Source organism: Mobula birostris, chromosome 4, assembly GCF_030028105.1.
Source record: "Mobula birostris isolate sMobBir1 chromosome 4, sMobBir1.hap1, whole genome shotgun sequence".
Taxonomy (NCBI): domain Eukaryota; kingdom Metazoa; phylum Chordata; class Chondrichthyes; order Myliobatiformes; family Myliobatidae; genus Mobula; species Mobula birostris.
The window spans coordinates 14187373-14207803 of NC_092373.1; the positions used below are offsets into that span (position 1 = coordinate 14187373).

At 44.8% G+C, this 20431-nt stretch overlaps 1 protein-coding gene across 2 annotated transcripts in view; it reads right to left on the reverse strand.

Annotated features, from left to right (window-relative positions):
• Positions 1–3071, reverse strand: part of LOC140196168 (rho guanine nucleotide exchange factor 26-like) — a 231939-nt gene extending 228868 nt beyond the window's left edge. Inside the window, exon 1 of one of the 2 annotated variants that reach the window (XM_072254925.1) lies at positions 2570–3071. The gene's annotated coding sequence lies outside the window, so the exon portion shown is untranslated. The remainder of the gene's footprint in view (positions 1–2569) is intronic. The other variant, XM_072254926.1, reaches the window with a different exon arrangement.
• Positions 3072–20431: the final 17360 nt, after the last annotated feature.

The following is a 20431-nucleotide window of genomic DNA, read 5'->3' on the forward strand; positions in this document are numbered from 1 at the left end:
ACTGTACATCAGGTTCAATGACAGCTTCTATCCCACTGTCATCAGAATCCTGAATGGACCTCACACAAGTTAAAAGATGAACTCCTTGCCCTCCCCCACCACATTCTTATCCTGACTCCTTCCCCCTTCCTCCCCAGTCCTGATGAAGGGTCTCAGACAGAATGGTTGACTGTTTCTTCCTTAGATGCATCCTGGCCAGCTGCATTCCTCCTGCACTTTGTGTCTTGTTCTGACTTTTCAGCATCTGCAGAATTTCTTGTGAACGTGAATTTAATTTCCTAATCAGCCTCCTTGCAACTTACACATTTTCTTTGTTTACCTGCATTGCAATACTACACTCAGTGGCCACTTTATTCAGTACAGGTGGAGTATTTCTTAGTGGTCTCCTGCTGCAGTTGCCCATCCACTTCAAGGTTTGATGTGTTGTGCATTCAGAGATGCTCTTCTGCACACCACTGTTGTAAAGTAATGGTTATTTGAGTTACCATCACCTTCCTGTCAGCTTGAACCAGACTGGCCATTCTCCTCTGACCTCCCTCAGTAACGAGGTGTTTTCACCCACAGAACTGCTGCTCACCGGATGTTCCCCACCCCACCCTACACTAGAGACTGTTGGGCATAAAAATCCCAGGGGATCAACAATTCCTGAGATACTCAAGCCACCAACAATCATTCCATGTTCAAAGTCACCGAGGTCACATTTCTTCCCCATTCTGATGTTTGGTCTGGACAACAACTGAACCTCTTGACCATGTCTGCATGCTTTTTCCTATTGAGTTGCTGCCTTATGATTGGCTGATTAGAAATTTGGATTAGGTGTGCCTAATAAAGTGGCCACTGAGTGCCTATTCTGAATTCATTAATTGCTTTCCACTCTGTACTATCTCAATGCACGGTTATAATGGAGTGTTCTGCACGGATGCCATGTAAAACTGTCTTGGTGCATGGGACAAAAACAAACTAATTACCCAAGAGTTGAAGACGAGTCTCCCCCACCCCCCCCCCGTATTAATGAAACTGATTGACTTAAGCATTGCCTCTCCAGAGCACCGTTCTCATCCCTATCAGAAGACCCACAGCAGCTCATGAAACCTACAGTCACTGTCACTGGAACACAGCAGCAACTCTACGCTCTGCACTGCCGTCTCAGCTTAGACTTCAAGTTCCCACTCTCCGTGCTGAAAGGACACACACACCTGACGGTCGAATGACATTTAATCAGAATCAAGTTTACCATCACTGGCATATGTCGTGAGATTTGTTGCTTAGCAGCTCTAGTAAGACGTAAAATATACTTTAAATTACAATTTCAGTACATATATGTAGTATATATGAGAGAGAGAGACGCAGAGAGCGAGGCGCACACACACACAGCAGAGAGAAAGAAACAGAGAAAATAGTGAACACGAGGAATTCTGCAATGTTGGAAATTCAAGCAACACACATCAAAGTTGCTGGTGAACGCAGCAGGCCAGGCAGCATCTCTAGGAAGAGGTACAGTCGATGTTTCGGGCCGAGACCCTCACGAAGGTCGTCCCGAAACGTCGGATGTACCTCTTCCTAGAGATGCTGCCTGGCCTGCTGCGTTCACCAGCAACTTTGAGAAAATAGTGAGGTGGTGTTCCTAGATTCAGGAATTTGGCGGTGGTGGAGAAAAAGCTGATCCTAAAACAAACACGACAAAATCTTCAGATGCTGGAAATCCACAGTAACACACACACACACGTCCCAGAGGAACTCAGCAGGTCAGGCAGCATCTATGGAAAATAGTAAACAGTCGACATTTCGGGCCGAGACCTGCTCATTCTTTTTCATAGATGTTGCCTGACCTGCTGAGTACCTCCAGCACTTTGAGTGTGTTACGCTGCCCCTAAAATGTTGACTGTGTACCTTCAGGCTCCCGTACCTCCTCTCTAAAGGCAGTAATTAGAAGAGGGCATGTTCTGATGATAGAGGTGCTTAATGAAGGATGCCGCCTTTTTAAGATAGCCTCGATGGGGACGAAGAATGCCTGCTCGACTCGATTTGAGATTAAGTTCACAATCAGACTACACTGCAACTTTCATGTTGTTTACCTTGAACTTTCGATCAACTGGGAACGCGGAAACCGCTCCTCAGTTTTGGTTCTACGCAGCCTGATCTCCCGTGCGGGCGCGAATGGGTTAAGTTTGTTCCTAAATCCGTTTAATAAGAGTCGCCACAATCGTTTCGGATTTTTTTTTAAAAAAGCGCTGTCGGTCAGAGAAACAAGCTATCGCGTGGGGGTCCATATTCTCGGTACAAATATTGTGAAAGGGCACATTCCGTAATGTGTGTCAAACTGCGGATTTAGAACAATTTAGTCTGGAATTAACAGCGTGGAAAAAAAAACACAAACAAGCCAGCAATTTATTATCACGAAGAGACTCCCTCCTAACTGTGTAGCTGTTGTTCTCAGATTAGAGAATGTAGGGGATTTTTACGACAAAGAAAGCAATTAGAGGGGGGGGGGGGTCTGTGAGAGCCGAAGGTAGAGAGGGAATCACACTGCCTGTCTTGTGTTTGCAGCCAGACTGAAATTAAAACGTACCTCTAATTTCTCGCTGGGGCAATCCGGGTCAACTCAGAGGAACTCTAAGCGCCTGCTTCCCATTGTATAAATCCAGGGATTTGTGGTGGGGTGTTCGGTTTGCTGGCAGGCTTCTCTCTCTATTTCTCCCCTGTCCCGAGCAGAATCTCGTTCCTTTCTCAATCCCTTCTGACCAGCTCCATCTTCACCGTTTTGGCTCCCTTGTGCAGGTTGGCGTGTCCTTCGGACGGATGCGACAGGTTGCGAGGGAGAGTGGAGGGGAGAAAGGGGGTGAATCGGTCGTCCAACCTGCGTTTATTACAACCAAAATCCCACCTTCTCTCGGCCAGAGGCCAGAAACCCGGCCCTCTCTCTTTCCAAAGCACGCACGCCACCTCAAACTGTCCGCCCAACTTCTTGGTAGTTTGTGAACTTTGGAAGCCTTTCTTCACCGAACAAAAACAAAAACTTGCGCCAATGCGTTGCGCCTCTCTGTGGATTTTCGTTGAATAGGTTCAGTGGGCTGGGATTTCGAAAAGGCGCCGACTCATTGATGTCAAATGATGAATACAGCGGAGAGTCAAATCATTTAGGATTAGCGGCGGCCCCTCCCTCTCTCCAGCCCCCTCCCACTTCAAAAATCCACCGCGTTTGGTAAACACAGGGGATTCTTCGGTTGCTGGAAATCCAGAGTAACACGCACAAAATGCTGGAGGAACTCAGCAGATCAGGTAGCATCTGTGGAAATGACTAAACAGTCAACGTTTGGGGCCGAGCCCCTTCATCAGAGCTGAAAAGGGCGGGGAAGAAGCCAGAAGAAGAAGGTGGGGTGGGGCGAAGAGGATGGAGTACAAGGTACAAAGTGAAAGTTAAGATCAGATTGAGGGGGAAGGTCGGTGGGTAGGAGAAGGTGGATGAACTGAGAAGCTGGGAGCTGATAGGTGGAAAACGTAAAGACTCACGTTTAGTAGTTTCTTCCTAGGAAAGGCTCCCTAGCACACGTCCCATTGATACTGTGTTCCCTCTAGGCTGTGCAGGTGTGCAACCACACACATAGCCTTTATTACCACTCAGCTGGAATTTTCTTTAATATGATGTTAATACCGGGTGGCGGGGTGGGGATACCAAAGGAGGTGTAAGGTGCTCCTTCCCTCCACTATCCTGTAGGTCACCCTTAGGCAAGGTGTAACACCTGCTTAGCCCCCACCTCAACCAATCAGGGTCACGTGAAACCATGGGAGCAGGTGATGGATGGTCGTCTGAGCAGCTGGTGCATATCACAAGTCCTGCTTATGTGACCAGTGATGCCGGGCAGACAATCTCTGAAGAGTATTGATAATGGCTGGGCTCACCTGTCTTGTGAAGGTACTGCCCAGAAGCAGGCAAAGGCAAACTACTTCTGTTGGAAAATTTAACACGAAGAATCGTGGTCATGGAAATACCATGATCGTCCACGTCATATGACAAGGCACATAACAAATGAACATAGAACAACAGAATAGTACAGCACATTACAGGCCCTTCGGCCCACAATGTTGTGCCGACCCTCAAACCCTGCCTCCCATATGAACAAATGTTAATGTAAAATTCCGTGCAGTTTACAGACAGAGTAAATATGTCCCGCTCAGAGCAAAGGTTAGTCTGTGCAGCTGTGAAAAAGTTAGAGGGAACGATGCCTGCTGATGAAGTGACTTCAAACTATGTTCACCCTTGCAGAAACACTGCTGGTAATTTGAGCCCAGGAAGCTCCCAAAACAGAATCAGAATCTGGTTTATTATCACTGACATTTTTGTTTTGCAACAGCAGTATGGTGCAATGCATAAATATATTATAAACCACAAAAATAAATAAATAATGCAAAAAAGAAATGAATTGGGAGACAGCGTTCAGAAATCGGATTGTGGAGGGATAAGGAACTGTTTCTGAATTACTGAGTGTGGATCTTCAGATTCCTGTACCTTCTCCCTGATGGTAGGAATGAGAAGAGCGTATATCTGAAGAGTGAGCTTCCTTCATGATGGATGCCGTCTTCTTCAGTTACCGTGTTTTGAAGATTCAAGATGGTTTATTGTTGTTCTTTAGTTCACGAGTGTAAAGGAGAACAAAATGTTTGTTTCTCCAGATCCAATACAACATTAAAAAGCACAATAAACATAAAGAATGCAATAAAAATACAAAAAAAAAGAAAGGAAATCCTATAAAACATATTGTACAAATAACTAGAAACATAAGGAAGTGTGGAGATGCTGGAAATCCAGAACAACACACACACACAATGCTAGAGGAACTCAGCAGGCCAGGCAGCATCTATGAAAATGAATAAACAGTTGACGCTTTAGGCCGAGACTCGTCTTCTGAACTGGAAAGGAGGCGGGGAGAGGCCAGAAAGGAAACAGGCTACCTGGAAGGCGATAGGTGAAGGCCTGCAGATAGGAAAGGAACGGGGCAGGAGAAGAAGTCAGAGGGTGGTAAATCTGTGAAATTTGTTGCCACGAGCCGCTGCAGAGACCAGGTCTTTGAGTGTATTTAAAGCAGAGATAGATAGATTCTTGATTAGCCAGGGCATTAAAGGGTATGGGGAAAAGGCAGGAGAGTGGGGATGACTGGAAGAATTGGATCATAATGTCTGTTTTGAGACATTGTAAGTGTTGTTACTTCGATGTACTCATGTTATTTTTTTCTGTATAATAGAACAATAAAAAGATTTGAAAAGAAAGAAGGAACCTATCAATCTCTACTGTTAATGTACCCAATGACTTGGCCTTCACAGCTGCCCATGGCAACAAATTCCATAGATTCACCACTCTCTGGTTAGAGAAATTCCTCCTTACCTCTGTCCTAAATGGATGTCCCTCTATTATGAGGCTGCGTCCACTGGTCTTAGTCTCCCCAGCATCTACTGATTTGGCTCCTAGCATCTGCAATCTGGCATCTCCAGTACACTTCAGCACACTGTCAGCTATCAATTTACATGCTGTCCCTGAATCCTAGCCTCTTGTGAACTGCACACTAAGATCTCTCTGAATCTGAGGTGACCTATTGGGCATTAGGGTTAGGCTTAGTGCAAGGACGTAATTGCGTTCAGTATAAGGGATTTTGGGGTGATCTATATAGAAGTGTATAAAATCATGACAGGCAAAGATGGGCTGAATCCACACAGGTTTTCCCCAGGAGAAGGAAACCAAACCGAGAGGGAACGGGTTTAATGTGAGAGAGGGAATATTTCAAAAGGACCTGAGGGGTAACTTCTTTATACAAAGGGTAGCGTATTCATGGAATGGGCTGCCAGACATAGTACTTGTGGCAGATAAATTACCAAGGTTTAAAAGACTGGTATGGGAAATACAATGCATCAGATCACAAGACCCTGCAACAGAGAGTGTAAGGACTGCTGAAAACAGCATAGGGGTCTCTCTCGCCCCATTTAAGACATACAGAAGAGTTGCATACTCAGTGCATCCAGCATTGTCTAAGACACTTCCCGTCCTTCCCACAATCTCTTCGACCTCCTGCTGTTAGATAAATGGTATCGCAACATAAGAACCAGAACTGTCAGGCTGGGTAACAGCTTCTTCCCCCAGTCCGTTAAGACTTCTTAACACCCTGCCGCCACCCAGCACACGTGTACACCCTGCCTGAATGCCCTTCCCCTCACACCCCCACCGCATTCCTCAGCTCACAGACACATTCTCATCCTGGACTGATCGCTTTTCCGCTTTTATTGCTGTTGTTTCACATACTTACACGACTGCTTCTTTTCAGTGACATTATACTGTCTTATGTAAGCATGCACTTCGTCAGGCCAGTGATGTTGTGGGGATGGAACTGGATTCTCTGACGTTGGTGTCTGAAAAGAGGATGCTGTCCAAGTTGCATGCCATCTTGGTCAATGTCTCCCATCCACTACATAATGTACTGGTTGGGCACAGGAGTACATTCAGCCAGAGACTCATTCCACCGAGATGCAACACAGAACGTCATAGGAAGTCATTCCTGCCTGTGGTCATCAAACCTTACAACTCCTCCCTTGGAGGGTCAGACACCCTGAGCCAACAGGCTGGTCCTGGACTTATTTAATAATTTACTGGCATAATTTACATATTACTATTTAACTATTTATGGTTCTATTACTATTAATTATTTATGGTGCAACTGTAATGAAAACCAATTTCCTCCGGGATCAATAAAGTATGACTATGACTATGACTATGCACCTCGAACTTTATGCCACCCTGCAAATCTTCAGGCCAGGCCACTCAGGGACTGGTGCTGGTATTATTTTGTGTCTGTGTGTGCGGGATCGTAACTAGATGTGCTGGGTGTGACTGCAGGCACTGTGTTTTGCACCCTGGCCCCACAGGAACAGTGTTTCATTTAGCTGTATACGTGTGCATGGTTGGCTCACAACAAACCAGAGCTGGAGGTTGGTCGGAAAGGTTTGAGGAGACGTGAGCCAAGCACAGGCAAACAGGATTCGCTTTGGTTTGCATCTTGTTCAGCATGGACAAGTTGGGCCAAAGGGCCTGTTTCAGTATTTTATCATTATCAACCACTTCTCCATGGATTGTCACCTTGTCGTGGTGGAGAAGCTTCTGTGGTCCTGTGATCCCGAGAGCAATGCCGTCTGGAGCTATGCTCCTGGTAGGGTCACCCATGGCGGTAAGGTCGAGGGTGACATCCCTGACAAAGAACAATCCATCCAAGACCTCAACGGTGGAGCAGGCGGACAAAGTTACTTCGAACTCAACGGCTGTGAAGGCGGATGAAGGCTGCAACAAATCCATCAGCTCCAATCGTTGTGGTTTCCATGCCATTGGAATCAGTTGGTTGATTTGTGAAGTATCGTGTGCTTCTTGGAATGCAGCATCAAGTACATGTTAAACAAATACACGCACAGGCGTCTTCGCTCTGTGGGCCATTTCTTCAAAATGAAGACCATCATCCTAGACCTCGAGGGATAGCCATGATGACGACGATTATCAACCAGTCTCGGAGTTCTGTAATCTCTCATCGTTTAGATTGTTATAGTCTGGTACAGTCATTCGAATGTGTAGAAACACAAGAAGCTCAGATAGCAGTGGATTCTTCCAAGACATCACAGACACATCCTTTCTCTCCATCAATAGTATCTACAGGAGGCAATGTCTGTCATCAGGTATCTCCACCATCTGGCCTGAAGTCCCACACCACTAGGTTGAAGAACAACTACTTCCCTTCGTGGCATGTTAGTGTACGGGGTGGCACAGTGGCATTGAGGATGGGAGAGTAGCGTAGCAGGGGGCAGCATAGCAGAGCAACCGTAAGTGTAATGCTTTACAGCACCAGCGATGGGGTTCAATTCCCACTGCTGCCTATATGTTCTCCCCGTGACTGCTGGCTGCTTCGGTTTCCTCCAACACTCCCTGCACTTACAGGTCAGGGTTAGTGAGTAGTAGGCATGCTGTGTTGGTGCCAGATGTGTGGCCACGCTTCCGGGCTGCCCCCAGCACATCCTCGGACTGTGTTGGTCCTGGACACAAATGGTGTGTTGATGCACATGTGACAAGCAAGAGCTAATCTTTAAAATACAAATATAATCCTTTACCTGAGCATATGACAATAAACTTGACTTTGACTTTTGAATGGATTCCTGCCTGCTCCACCAACAATCCTAAACCTGTTTTATTTCCTGATTGTGGACCCGACTGCTAATGGTAAGCTTCACCGTTTTTTTCAGTGGACTGCAATTAGCGCGAGAGATCATTTATTGGTGACGCAGGAAAGGTTTTAAAAGCTTGGATGCTTTTGGCTGTTTTCAGTGGGCTGCAATCAGCAGAGGGCCAATAAAAGAAGGGAAGTGTAAGCAGTGCAGCCATTATGAGAGCAGTCATTGTGTGAGTGGGCCAGTGTTAGAGTGGTCACGCTTTGGTTCAACAGGCTTGGGCAACCACAGGCAGAGGTTCTAAGTAAGTTTTTAATAAGTATTGTTTTTCCTGTTAGTAGTCATAGTCATAGTCATAGTCATACTTTATTGATCCCAGGGGAAATTGGTTTTCATTACAGTTGCACCATAAATAATTAAATAGTAATAAAACCATAAATAGTTAAATAGTAATATGTAAATTATGCCAGGAAATAAGTCCAGGACCAACCTATCGGCTCAGGGTGTCTGACCCTCTAAGGGAGGAGTTGTAAAGTTTGATGGCCACAGGCAGGAATGACTTCCTATGACGCTCTGTGTTGCATCTCGGTGGAATGAGTCTCTGGCTGAATGTACTCCTGTGCCCACCCAGTACATTATGTAGTGGATGGGAGACATTGTCCAAGATGGCATGCAACTTGGACAGCATCCTCTTTTCAGACACCACAGTGAGAGAGTCCAGTTCCATCCCCACAACATCACTGGCCTTATGAATGAGTTTGTTGATTCTGTTGGTGTCTGCTACCCTCAGCCTGCTGCCCCAGCACACAACAGCTTACTAAGACTGGGTCTGGAGGTAGTGATATGTTCTTAGTGTGAGATGTGGAAACTCTGAAAGACCTTCTATTTCCCTGATAATTACATCCGCACAAAGTGGATTGAGCTGCAGCTCCTTAGAGACCATGTTAAGGAATTGGAGCTGCAACTCGATAACCTTTGGCTCAAATTGTGAGAGGCAGGTACCTGGGTGATGGTCAGGAGAAGGAAGGGAAATGGGCAGCCAAGGCAGAGTATTCTTGTGGCCGTTCCCCACAATAATAAGTATACAGCTTTGGATACTGTTGAAAGGGGTGACTTACCAGGGAAGACCGCAGAGACCAGGTTTCTGGCACTGAGTCTGGCTCTGAGGCTCAGAAGGGAAGTGGGGAGAAGAGGAGTGGGGTAATGATAGGGGATTCCATAATTAGAGGAGCAGACAGCAGATTTTGTGGACATGAAAAAGACACCCAGATGTTGCCTCACAGGTGCCAAGATCAGGGATGTCTAGGATTGGGCCTACAGCATTCTAAAGGGGAAAGGTGAGTAGGCGGAAGTCGTAGGTAGAAAAAGGGAGGAGGTCCTGAAGAGAGAATATAGGGAATTAGACAGAAAGCTGAAAGCAAGACCTCCAGAGTAGTAATCTCTGGATCATTGCCTGTGCCACATGCCAGTGAGAGTAAGAATAAGATGTTTTGCCAGATGAATTCATGGCCGACGATTGGTGCAGGGGGCAGGTTTCAGATTTATGGATCATTTGGATCTCTTCTGGGGAAGGTATCCACTGGACAAATGGGATGGGTTACATCGGAGCCCAAGGGGGACAAATATCCCTCTGGGCAGGCTTGCTAGAGCTGATGGGGAGGGTTTATACTAATTTGGCAGTGGTTTGGGAACGAGAGTGATAGGGCTGACACTGGGGCAGTTGGTAAACAACTAGATGCAGTGTGTAATGAGACTGTGACAAAGGACAGGCAGATGAAAGGGCAAAATTGCAGTCAATGGGATGAGTTAAAAGTGTAACAGGGGGCCGAAATTGAAAAAGGTGACGGATACAGGACTGAAGGTGATATATTTGAATGCACGCGGTATGTGGAATACGGTAGATGATGTTACAGCTCAATTAGAGATCGGTGTTTATGACATTGTGGGCATCACTGAGTCATGGCTGAAAGAAGATCATGATTGGGAGCTTAACATCCAAGGATACGCATTGTACTGAAAGCACAGTCAGGTAGGCAGAGAGGGTGGGGTGGCTGTGGTTGGTCAAAAATGACATCAAATCCTTAGGGGTGACATAGGATCAGGAGATGTAAAATCCTTGTGGGTAGAGTTAAGAAACTGCAAGGGTAAAAAGATCCTGCTGGGAGTTATATACAGACCTCTGAAAAGTAGCCAGGATGTGGACTACAAATTACAACAGGAGACAGAAAAAGCATATTAAAATAGGGCGAGAGGTACTTCAATATGCAGTTAGATTGGGAAAATCAGTTTGGTGCTGTATCCCAAGAGAGAAAATTTCCAGAGTGCCTACAAGATGGCTTGTTCCAGCAGCTTGTGGTTGAACCCATGAGGGAAAAGGCAATTCAGGATTGAGTGTTATGTAATGACTCAGATTTGATTAGGAACCCTAAGGTAAAGGAACCACTAGAATCAGAGATCATAATATGATAGGATTCACCCTGCAGTTTGAGAAGGAGAAGCTAAAATCAGACGTATCAGTAAAGGGAATTGCAGAGGCTTGAGAGAGGAACTGGCCAAAGTAGTTTGCAAGGGGACACTTGCAGGGATGGTGATGGCAGAACAGCAATGGCTGGAGTTCCCGGGGGAAATTCGGAAGGCACAGCAAAGATACATCCCGAGGATAAGAAATATTCTAAAGAGATGATGAGGCAACCATCAGTGGCAAGGGAAGTCAAAGACATCATTAAAGCAAAAGAGAGGGCATATATTAGAATTCAAAAATCAGAAGTGCAAAGGGGCTTTGGAATCCTCATGCAAGATTCCCTAAAGGTTAGCTTGCAGGTTGTGTTAGTGGTAAGGAAGGCCAATGCAATGTTGACATTCATTTCAAGAGGATGAGAATATAAGAGCAATTATGTCATCCTGAAGCTTTATAAGGCACTACTTAGACTGCACTAGGAGTACTGGGAGCAGTTTTGGGCCTCTTATCTAAGGAAAGGTGTATTGGCATTGGAGAGGTCCAAAGAAGGTTCACAAGAATGATCCCAGAAACGAAAGGGTTAACAAATGAGCATCATTAGATGACTCTGGGCCTTTACTTGCTAGAGTTTAGTAGAATGAGGGGGGGGATATCATTGAAGCCTATCAAATCTTAAAAGGCGTGGATAGAGAGGATGTGCAAAGGATGGGGAAGTCTATGTCCAGAGGACACAGCTTCAGAATAGAGGGATGTCCACTTAGAATAGAGAAGAAGGAATAGCTCCTTCACCAGAGACTGGTGAATCGGTAGAATTCATTACCACAGACAGCTGTGCGGGCCAGGTTATTGGGTACATTTAAAGCAGAGTTTGGTAGGTTCTTGCTTAATCGGGGCATCAAACATTATGGGGAGAAGTAGGAGAGTGGGCTTGAGAGGGATAATACATCAACTACAATGGAATGGTAGAGCCGTCTCGAAGGAGCAGAATTAGGCAATTCGGCCCAATGTTTTACCTTCTTTCCTCTTGGGGTTTGGGCTGAGGTAACGCTGTGAATCACCTTAATGACCAACCCATGAACACCACTTCATTTTTTTGCTCTCTATTTGCACTACTTATTTAATTTAATTTATATATATTTTTTTATCATAATTTTAAAAATGTACTGCACTGTACTGCTGCCACAAAATAACATATTTCATGACAAATGTCAGTGATATTAAACCTGATTCTGATTCCTGGTGACAGCAGCTGTGGAGCCCGACCATCGATCAAGTGGCAACACTGCCCCCTGCTGTTTGTTGTGGCTCAGTGAACGTCTTCTGCGTCAGAGTGAGCACCTTTTTCATGCTGACACAGGACACACAATTACTGGTTTCTGGAGAAACATGCAAACTGCCTGAGGATCTCAGTCGGTTGAGCAGCATTTGTGCGAGGAAAAGAACTATCGATATTTCAGGTTGAAACCCTGCCACTTCAAGTGAGGAGGAATATTTTTGGCCGGGGGAGGTGAATCTGTGGAATTATTTGCCACAGACAGTTGAGCAGGCAAAGTATTGGTTGCATTTAAAGTTGAGGTTGATAGCTTCTTGATTAGTAAGGCTGCCAAAGGGGAGAATTGGGTTGAGAGGGAAAAATAAATCAGCCATAATAGAATGGTGGAGCAATCTTGAAGGGCCAAATGGCCTAATTATGCTCCTATACCTTATAGTGATCAGTCATCTCCCCCTCCCACCTTTGTACCAGCTAATTCCATTCTCCACTCTCCACCCTGATTTAGGGTTTTGACTCAAAACATCAGTAATTCCTTTCCTCACACAGATGCTACTTGACCTGCTGAGTTCCTCCAGCAGATCAGTTTCTTCAGCACTTTCTTCTGAATTCCCAGATAACCGTAATTCCCAGGTTTTACAATAAGATAATGAATTACTTCAAATAGTTTCCTAATGCCAAAATCAATGTTCCCAGTTTTGACAAAGGGTCTTCAAATTGAAACATTAATTCTGTTTCTCTTTCTGAAGACCTTACAGTATTTTCTGGGTTATATTTAAAGGAAGTATAGTTAATTGCTTTCTTACTTGTATTAACTTCTGTGACTGTATAGACTTAGTGGTAACTTTACTAGGTGGCTCCTGTACCTGAAAAAGTGGCCACTGAGTGTATGTTTATGGTCTTCTGCTGTGTAGCCCATCCACTTCACGCTTTGATGTGTTGTGCATTCAGAGATGTTCTTTTGTACACACTATTTAATGTAAAGTGTGGTTACTGAGTAACTCTCGCCTTCCTGTCAGCCTGAACCAGTCTGGCCATTCTCCTCTGATATTTTCACCCACAGAACTGCCACTCACTGGATTTTTAAAAAATTTTGCACCATTCTCTGTAAACTCTAGAGACTGTTGTGTGTGAAAGTCCTAGGAGATCAGCAGTTTCTGAGATGCACAAATCACCCCATCTGGCACCAAAAGCATTCCACGGTCAAAATCACTAAGATCACATTTCTTCCCCTTCTGATGTTTGGTCTGAACAACAACTGAACCTGTTGACCATATTTGCATGCATTTATGCATAGAGTTGCTGCCACACGATTGGCTGATTAGATATTTCCATTGACGAGCAAGTGTACCAAATAAAGTGGCCACTGAGTGTAATGTCCCTACTGCTAGACACTTCCTACTCACTACTCCTGGGCCCGATGAACTGAGTGATTAAGGGCAGCATGCTGAATACCTTCTTCACCACATTGTCTAATTCCCTGGCTGCTTTCAGTGAACTGTGCACATGTTGTTCCGTTCCACAACACTCATCAGTGCCCTGGTTTCATTGTTGAAAATGCAACAAATCACACTTATCTAAGTTGAGATCCATATGCCATTCCTCAGTCCATCTTGTTAACTAATCAATATCCTTTTGCAATTCATTGCTTGTCATTGCACTGTACACTGTAAATACATGCTCATCTTCATGTACTTTTGCACTTTTTATTATGGAATAATATTATGGAATCTGTACTTCTAACTTTATTTTACATCACTCTTTATAACTGTTGAATTTGTTGTTGCACGTTCAAAATAGATTTTCTATCAAAGTATACCTCCTTGAAATTTGTCTCCTTACAGGCAGCCACAAAACAAGAAACACAAAAGAACCCATAAAAATATCTACAAACACCCAAAGTGCAGAGAGAGAAACAAAAGCACAAATTGTGAAAACAATATAAGCAAGTGAACAGCATCCTGAATGAAAGTGAGTCCACAGACACGAAGCCTGGAGCAGGCCCACGGCCTCAGTTCATCACACAGCTGAGCAAAACAGTCGCTGAGCCCGCAGACAAAAATCCCTGAGCTTCAACACCTCAAACTCCACTGCAAGTCACTAAGTTGTACATGTAGATGCATAGGGCGAATCAAGCTAATCCTTGATCATTAATACTGGAACATTTTAGCAGCATTTAGTCCATGGTTTTGTACGTCTTGCCCATTCAAGTGCTTTTCTGACTGCTTCTTAAACTGGTCAGACAACCAGAAGGCAATCCAGTGCTCCTTTGAGCTAGTTCTCTGGAGCTTTTAGATCCACCTAAAGGGTCAGGCAGGATATCAGTCCAAAGTTTGGACGGCCAGATGACTCCATGAGTATTGCACTGTGATTATCAGTGGAAACTCAGAAATCCATCTGGTGGTTGGGTGTCTTCCTAAATCCAAGTGGATTTCCTCACATCCTCATCATTAATTTAATTGCTTTAAATTCAAATTTGAAAGTAAATTTATTATCAAAGTATGTGTATGTCACCATATATGACCCAGAGATCCATTATCTGATGTTTTGAGTCAAAACGCTGCATCAGGACTGAGAGTGGAGAATGGAATTAGCTGGTACAAAGATGGGAGGGGGAGATAACTGATCACCATAAGATGTAGGAACAGATTTAGGCCATTTGGCCCATCAGGATTGCTCCACCATTCTAGTATGGCTCATTCACAGTAGAACAAGGAAGTGCAGTAGAATCAATGAAAAGATACACACGAAGACCGACGAGCACCAATGTGCATAAGAAAACAAATGTGCAAATACAAAAAAACCCACAAATAAATAAATAATGTTGAGAGCACGAGTTGTGGAGCCCTTGAAAGTGAGCCCATAGGTTGTGGATCAGTTCAGTGTTGAGGTGAGTGAAGTTATCCAGTCTGGTTCAGGAGCCTGATGATTGCAGGGTAATAATTGTTCCTGAAACTGGTGGTGTGGGACCTAAGGCTCCTGTACCTTCTGCTTGCTGGCAGCAGCAAGAAGAGAGCTTGAAACATTATGTAGCCCGGGTGTGACTAAAACTAATACATGCTTTCTGCATGATTGCAGTGAAAATTTGTTCTAAGCTGGGCACTGGTGTAAGTGCCCAGCTGGTGGTTCAGCTTCCCGAAGGCAGCAGTGAGAAGAGAGCATAGCTTGGATGGTGGGTGCTCTCGATGGTGATTGTTGCTTACTTGTGGCAATGCTCCTTGTAGGTGTGCTCAATGGTGAGGAGAGCTTCACCTGTGATGGCCTGGGCTGTAAGTTGCCGTACTGTACATGGTTGGATGGAGGATCAGGAGGATGGTATTTTCACCAAGATGGTGCCTGGATTAGAGGGAAGGTGTTATAAAGTGAAGCTGAACAAACATGAATTATATTCTCCGGAGTGGCAGCAACTACGGGAACTTCATACGATTATGGGAGGCAGAGAAACACATGGAACGTTAAGTTGTTCCTTAAGGTTGTTATAGCTGAAGGAGTTAATATGGACAAGCTCCCACTACCCATTAAATGCTCCCAATGGCGTGCATCTCTGACAACAAAGTCCAGCTCCTGGCCTTCACGCGTGGCTTAACTACTAAGCCAGGCAGAATCATTTCCACCAACAGGAGGAGGAACAAAGGTGATTTACTGGTGCCTTAAAACCAGTCACTTTGGGCAGATGGGGCTTGTCAGCTGTGGTTGGCAGCTCATCTAGGAGAAGGAAAACTCTGATCTCAAACTAGTGTTGTAGCCATTCATGGCTTCTGGAGAAAAACCAGAGGAAAATTCCACAGCTGGAATTCCTAAGGAAGTCCTACGTTGAATTCAGTGGTGACTGGCATCTCCTGTGATGTCGCTTTGCCAAACTCTGTTGGTCTCCTTTGGTTTCATCAGCTATGTGGAGAGGGGGAGCCTGCTACATGAGTAACAGCTTGCTCTCCATATTGTCCTGCCCTGGCTTGAGTATTGAATGTAGACACCTAGAATTCAACATCCATGGTCAACCCCAACCAATGGAGTAGACAGCCAGCATCTTTTTCACAGCATAGAAATCTCTAACCCTAAAGGGCATGCATTTAAGGTGAAGGGGAACAAGTTTAAAGGAGATTTGTGGGACAAGTTCTTAGCACAGAGAATGGTATGGATGGGCCACTGCACGGGATCAGAAAAAGCTGCAGAGTGTTGTAACCTCAGCCAGTTCCATCACGGGCACTAGCTTCCCACCAACAAGGACATCTCCAAATGGTATTGCCTCAAATAGGCGGCATCCAACATGAAGGACCCCCATTCCCCATGACATGTCCTCTTCTCAGTACTACCATCAGGGAGGAGGTACTGTAGCTTGAAATTACATTCTCAACATTTTTGGAATAGCCTCTTCCCCTCTGCCATCAGATTTCTGAACAGACACTGTATCCATGATCACTACATCACCATTTTTGCACTACGTATTTATCTTTTTAATACTGTGCGTATTTCCATTCATAATTCATAGTCTGTTTTATGTATTGCACTGTACTGCCGACGCCAAACAAATATCACAATGTACATTCAGTGTCCACTTTATTAGGTACATCTGCTGGTTAATGCAAATATCTAATCAGCCAATCATGTGGCAGCAACTCAATGCATAAAAGCACACAGACATGGTCAAGAGGTTCAGATGTTGTTCAGGCCAAATGTCAGAGTGGGGGGGAAGAAATGTGATCTAAGTGACTTTGACAGTGGAATGATGGTTGGTGCCAGACGGGGTGGTTTGGGTATCTCAGAAACTGATGATCTCCTGGGATTTTCACACACAACAAACTCTCTAGTTTACAGAGAATGGTGCGCAAGACAGAACAACATCAGTTAGGAGCAGTTCTGTGGTGAAAATTTTCTCTTGAATGAGAGAGGTCAGAGGAGAATGGGCAGACTGTTTCAAGCTGACAAGAAGGTGACAGTAACTCAAATAATCACACATTAAAACAGTAGTGTGCAGAAGAGCTTTTCTGAACGCAAAACACATCAAAACCTGAAGTAGATGGGCTACAGCAGGAGAAGACCATGAATATACAGAAATACAATATATGAACATACAGAGAATGGAGTGATGTGGACCTTGTGTTAGCAGAATGAATTAGTCCAATAAGGCAGTTAACCATTAGTTTGATTAGTCTGATGCAACACTGTGGACCAAGGGGCCTGTTCCTGTGTTGTACTGCTCTATGTCCTCCGTGCCAAGGAATTGATATAGGACAATGAATGGGCGGAATGGGACTGATGGGATTGCTCTGAGAGCTGTCATAGACTTGATGGACCGAGTGGCTTCTTTGTCTATCGTGAGAAACAAATCTGGAATTTGATGCCTTAAGCTTTGACCTGGAGGAGAACATGTGACTTCCTGAGCCATGGCTACGAACCAACTAGTCAATCTTCCAAATTCCCATTGCCAGCAAGGAGGCTGACCAAGAGGACATGCCGCTGGGAATTCCATTCCCAACGCCTTAGCTGTAATCGTAAGGAGCATTTTCTTGGAAGATAGAGTGTGGGGGAGAGATGGAATTTCCTCTGGAACTTGCAAATTCTATATACTTCGTTGCAAGACAGAAGCCAACAGCAGCTGGACACTGTTACCATCTCATATCACCACACCCATCCCTCAGGATTCCCTGGAATTTAATAAACATAACAGCAGTCAGGATGACTGCAGTTGATATAAAAGTTGGACACTGGGCCCTAGTCTAACAAGTCTTAAAATCTCCTCCAACTCTTTCTCACCAAGTTGGCAAACAGTCATGAGAAAATAATCCTGCAATACAACCAAAAATTGCAGAGTCTCCAGAGAGAAATAGATGACTGTGCACATATACTGTATATAGTTAGGGTGCATAAGATTTTTGCACAATACTGTATGTTTGCATTTATAAATCTGATGGGAGCAAAGGACGTTAGGATTGGCGAGGGTGGAGATCCACAGGAGGGGTGTGGAACAGGTGGCAGAGAAGGGGTGCTGGGGCAGTGTGGGGAGGTGAGGTGGCACAAGTGCAGACACCCCCTGCCCTGAGACACCGGACAACATCATTTAATTCCAAACAATTGGTTTATCGATCATTACAGAATGTCTCTCTTGTGCATCCTGCTCCTTCCCTCTCCCTTCCTCTTTTCCCAACCGTGATTCCCCTTCACACTGTCAGTACACAATGGAGACTCATATCAGAATCAGGTTTACCATCACTCACATCTGTCATCTCACCTACCTATGCCCTCCTTCTCTTTCTCCTATGGTCCACTCCCCACTCCTATCCAATTTCTTCCCTCTTGAACCCTTTACCTTTCTACCCACCTGGCTTCACCAATCACCCTCTAGCTATCCACCTTCCCCTCCCTCCACCTTTTTATTCCGGCGTCCTGTCCTGAAGAAGGGCCTCGGCCCAAAACGTTAGCTGTTTATTCATTTCCACAGGTGCTACCTGAGTTCCTTTTGAGCATTTTGCGTGTGTTGCTTTGGATTTCCAGCATCTGCAGACTTCCTCACGTTTGTGAATTTTGTTTTATGGCAGCAGTACAGTGCAATACATAAAATTCCTACAGTACTGTGCAATCTACAGCCATACAGCTTTGCAGCAGGCACTTTGAACCAACTGATCCATGCTGACTGAGATCCAGATCTAATCTAACCCTTTGCCTATGTCCCGTCTCCCCTCAGCCTCCACACCACTCTTGGGAAAGCAACCCAAGTTTGTCCACTTTCTCCTTCTATCACATGCTCTTTAGTCCAGGCAGCATCCCAGTATAAACTCCTTCCGCACCCTCTCTCAGGAATAAGAGAGTCCCACAGAATAAGTAGTTTTTAAATGGCAGGGGAAGGCAACTGTGGCTAACAAGGGAAGTTAAGATAAACACAAAATAATCTGCAGACACTGGGATCAAAGCAACACTCACAACACGCTGGAGGAACTCAGCAGGTCGTGCAGCATCCGTAGAAATGATGAGTCAACGTTTCGGGCCGAAACCCTTCGTCAGGACTGTAGGGGGAAGGGGCAGAGGCCCTATAAAGAAGGTGGGGGAGGGTGGGAAGGAGAAGGCTGGTAGGTTCCAGGTGAAAAACCAGAAAGGGGAAAGACAAAGGGGTGAGGGAGGGGAAGCAGAGAGGTGATAGGCAGGAAAGGTGAAGAAGGAATAGGGGAAAACACAATGGGTAGTAGAAGGAGGCGGAACCATGAGGGAGGTGATAGGCAGCAGGGGAAGGGGGCAGAGTGAAATAGGGATAGAGGAAGGGAGGGAGAGGGAATTAGATTGCATAAAAGCCAAGGAAAGGGCATATAAAGCAGCAAAAGTGAGTGGCAAGTTGGATGATTGTGACGCTTTTAAAATCCAACAAAAGGCGACTAAAAAAGCTTTTTTGAGATGAAACATGAGGGCGAACTAGCCAATAATATAAAGCAGATACTAAAAGTTTTTTCAGTTATATAAAGAATAAAAGGGAGGTGAGAGTTGATATTGGACCACTGGAAAATGATGCTGGTGAGGTAGTATTGATGGACAAAGAAATGGCAGATGAACTTAATGGGCATTTTGCATGTTTCTTCACTGTGGAAGACACTAGCAGTATGCCAGAGGTCCATGAGTGTCAGGGTGCAGGAGTGAGTGCCATTGCTGTTACAAAGAAAAAAGTGTTAGGCGAACTCAAAGTCTCCTGGACCAGGTGGACTACCTTCCCAGAGTCATGAGAGAGGTTGCTGAAGAGATATTGAATACATTGGTCATGATCTTTCAAGAATCACTTGATTCTGGCATGGTCCCAGAGGACTGGAAAATTGCAAATGTCACTCCACTCTTTAAGGAGGGAGGAAGGCAAAAGAAAGGAAATTATAGGCCGGTTAGTTTGACCTCAGTGGTTGGGAAGGTGTTGGAGTCTATTTTTAAGAATGAGGTTTTGGGGTACTTGAACTATTGACAAAATAAATCAAAGTCAGCATGGTTTTTGTAAAGGAAAATCCTGCCTGACAAATCTGTTAGAGTTTTTCGAGGAAGTAACAAGCAGGAGAGGAGAGGCAGTGGATGTCATTTACCTGGATTTCCAGAAGGCATTTGTTAAGGTGCCACACATGAGGCTGCTGATCATGATAAAAACCTATGGCATTTACATGAAAGATACTGGCAGGGATAGAGGAATAGCTGACAGGCAGAAGGTAGTGAGTGGGAATAAAGGGGACTTTTTTCTCATTGGCTGCCAGTGACTAGTGGTGTTCCTCAGGGGTCAGTTTTGGGACCGCTACTTTTCACATTGTTTATCAATGATTGGGATAATGGAATTGACGGCTTTTGGCAAAGTTTGCGGATGATACCAAGGTAGGTGGAGGGGTAGGCAGTGCTAAGGAAGCAATGTGATTGCAGCAGGACTTAGACAAATTGGAAAATAGGCAAAAAAAGTGGCAGATGGAATACAGTGTTGAGAAATGTATAATAATGCATTTTGGTAAAAGGAATAATAGTGTGGACTATTATTTAAATGGAGAGAAGGTTCAACCATCAGA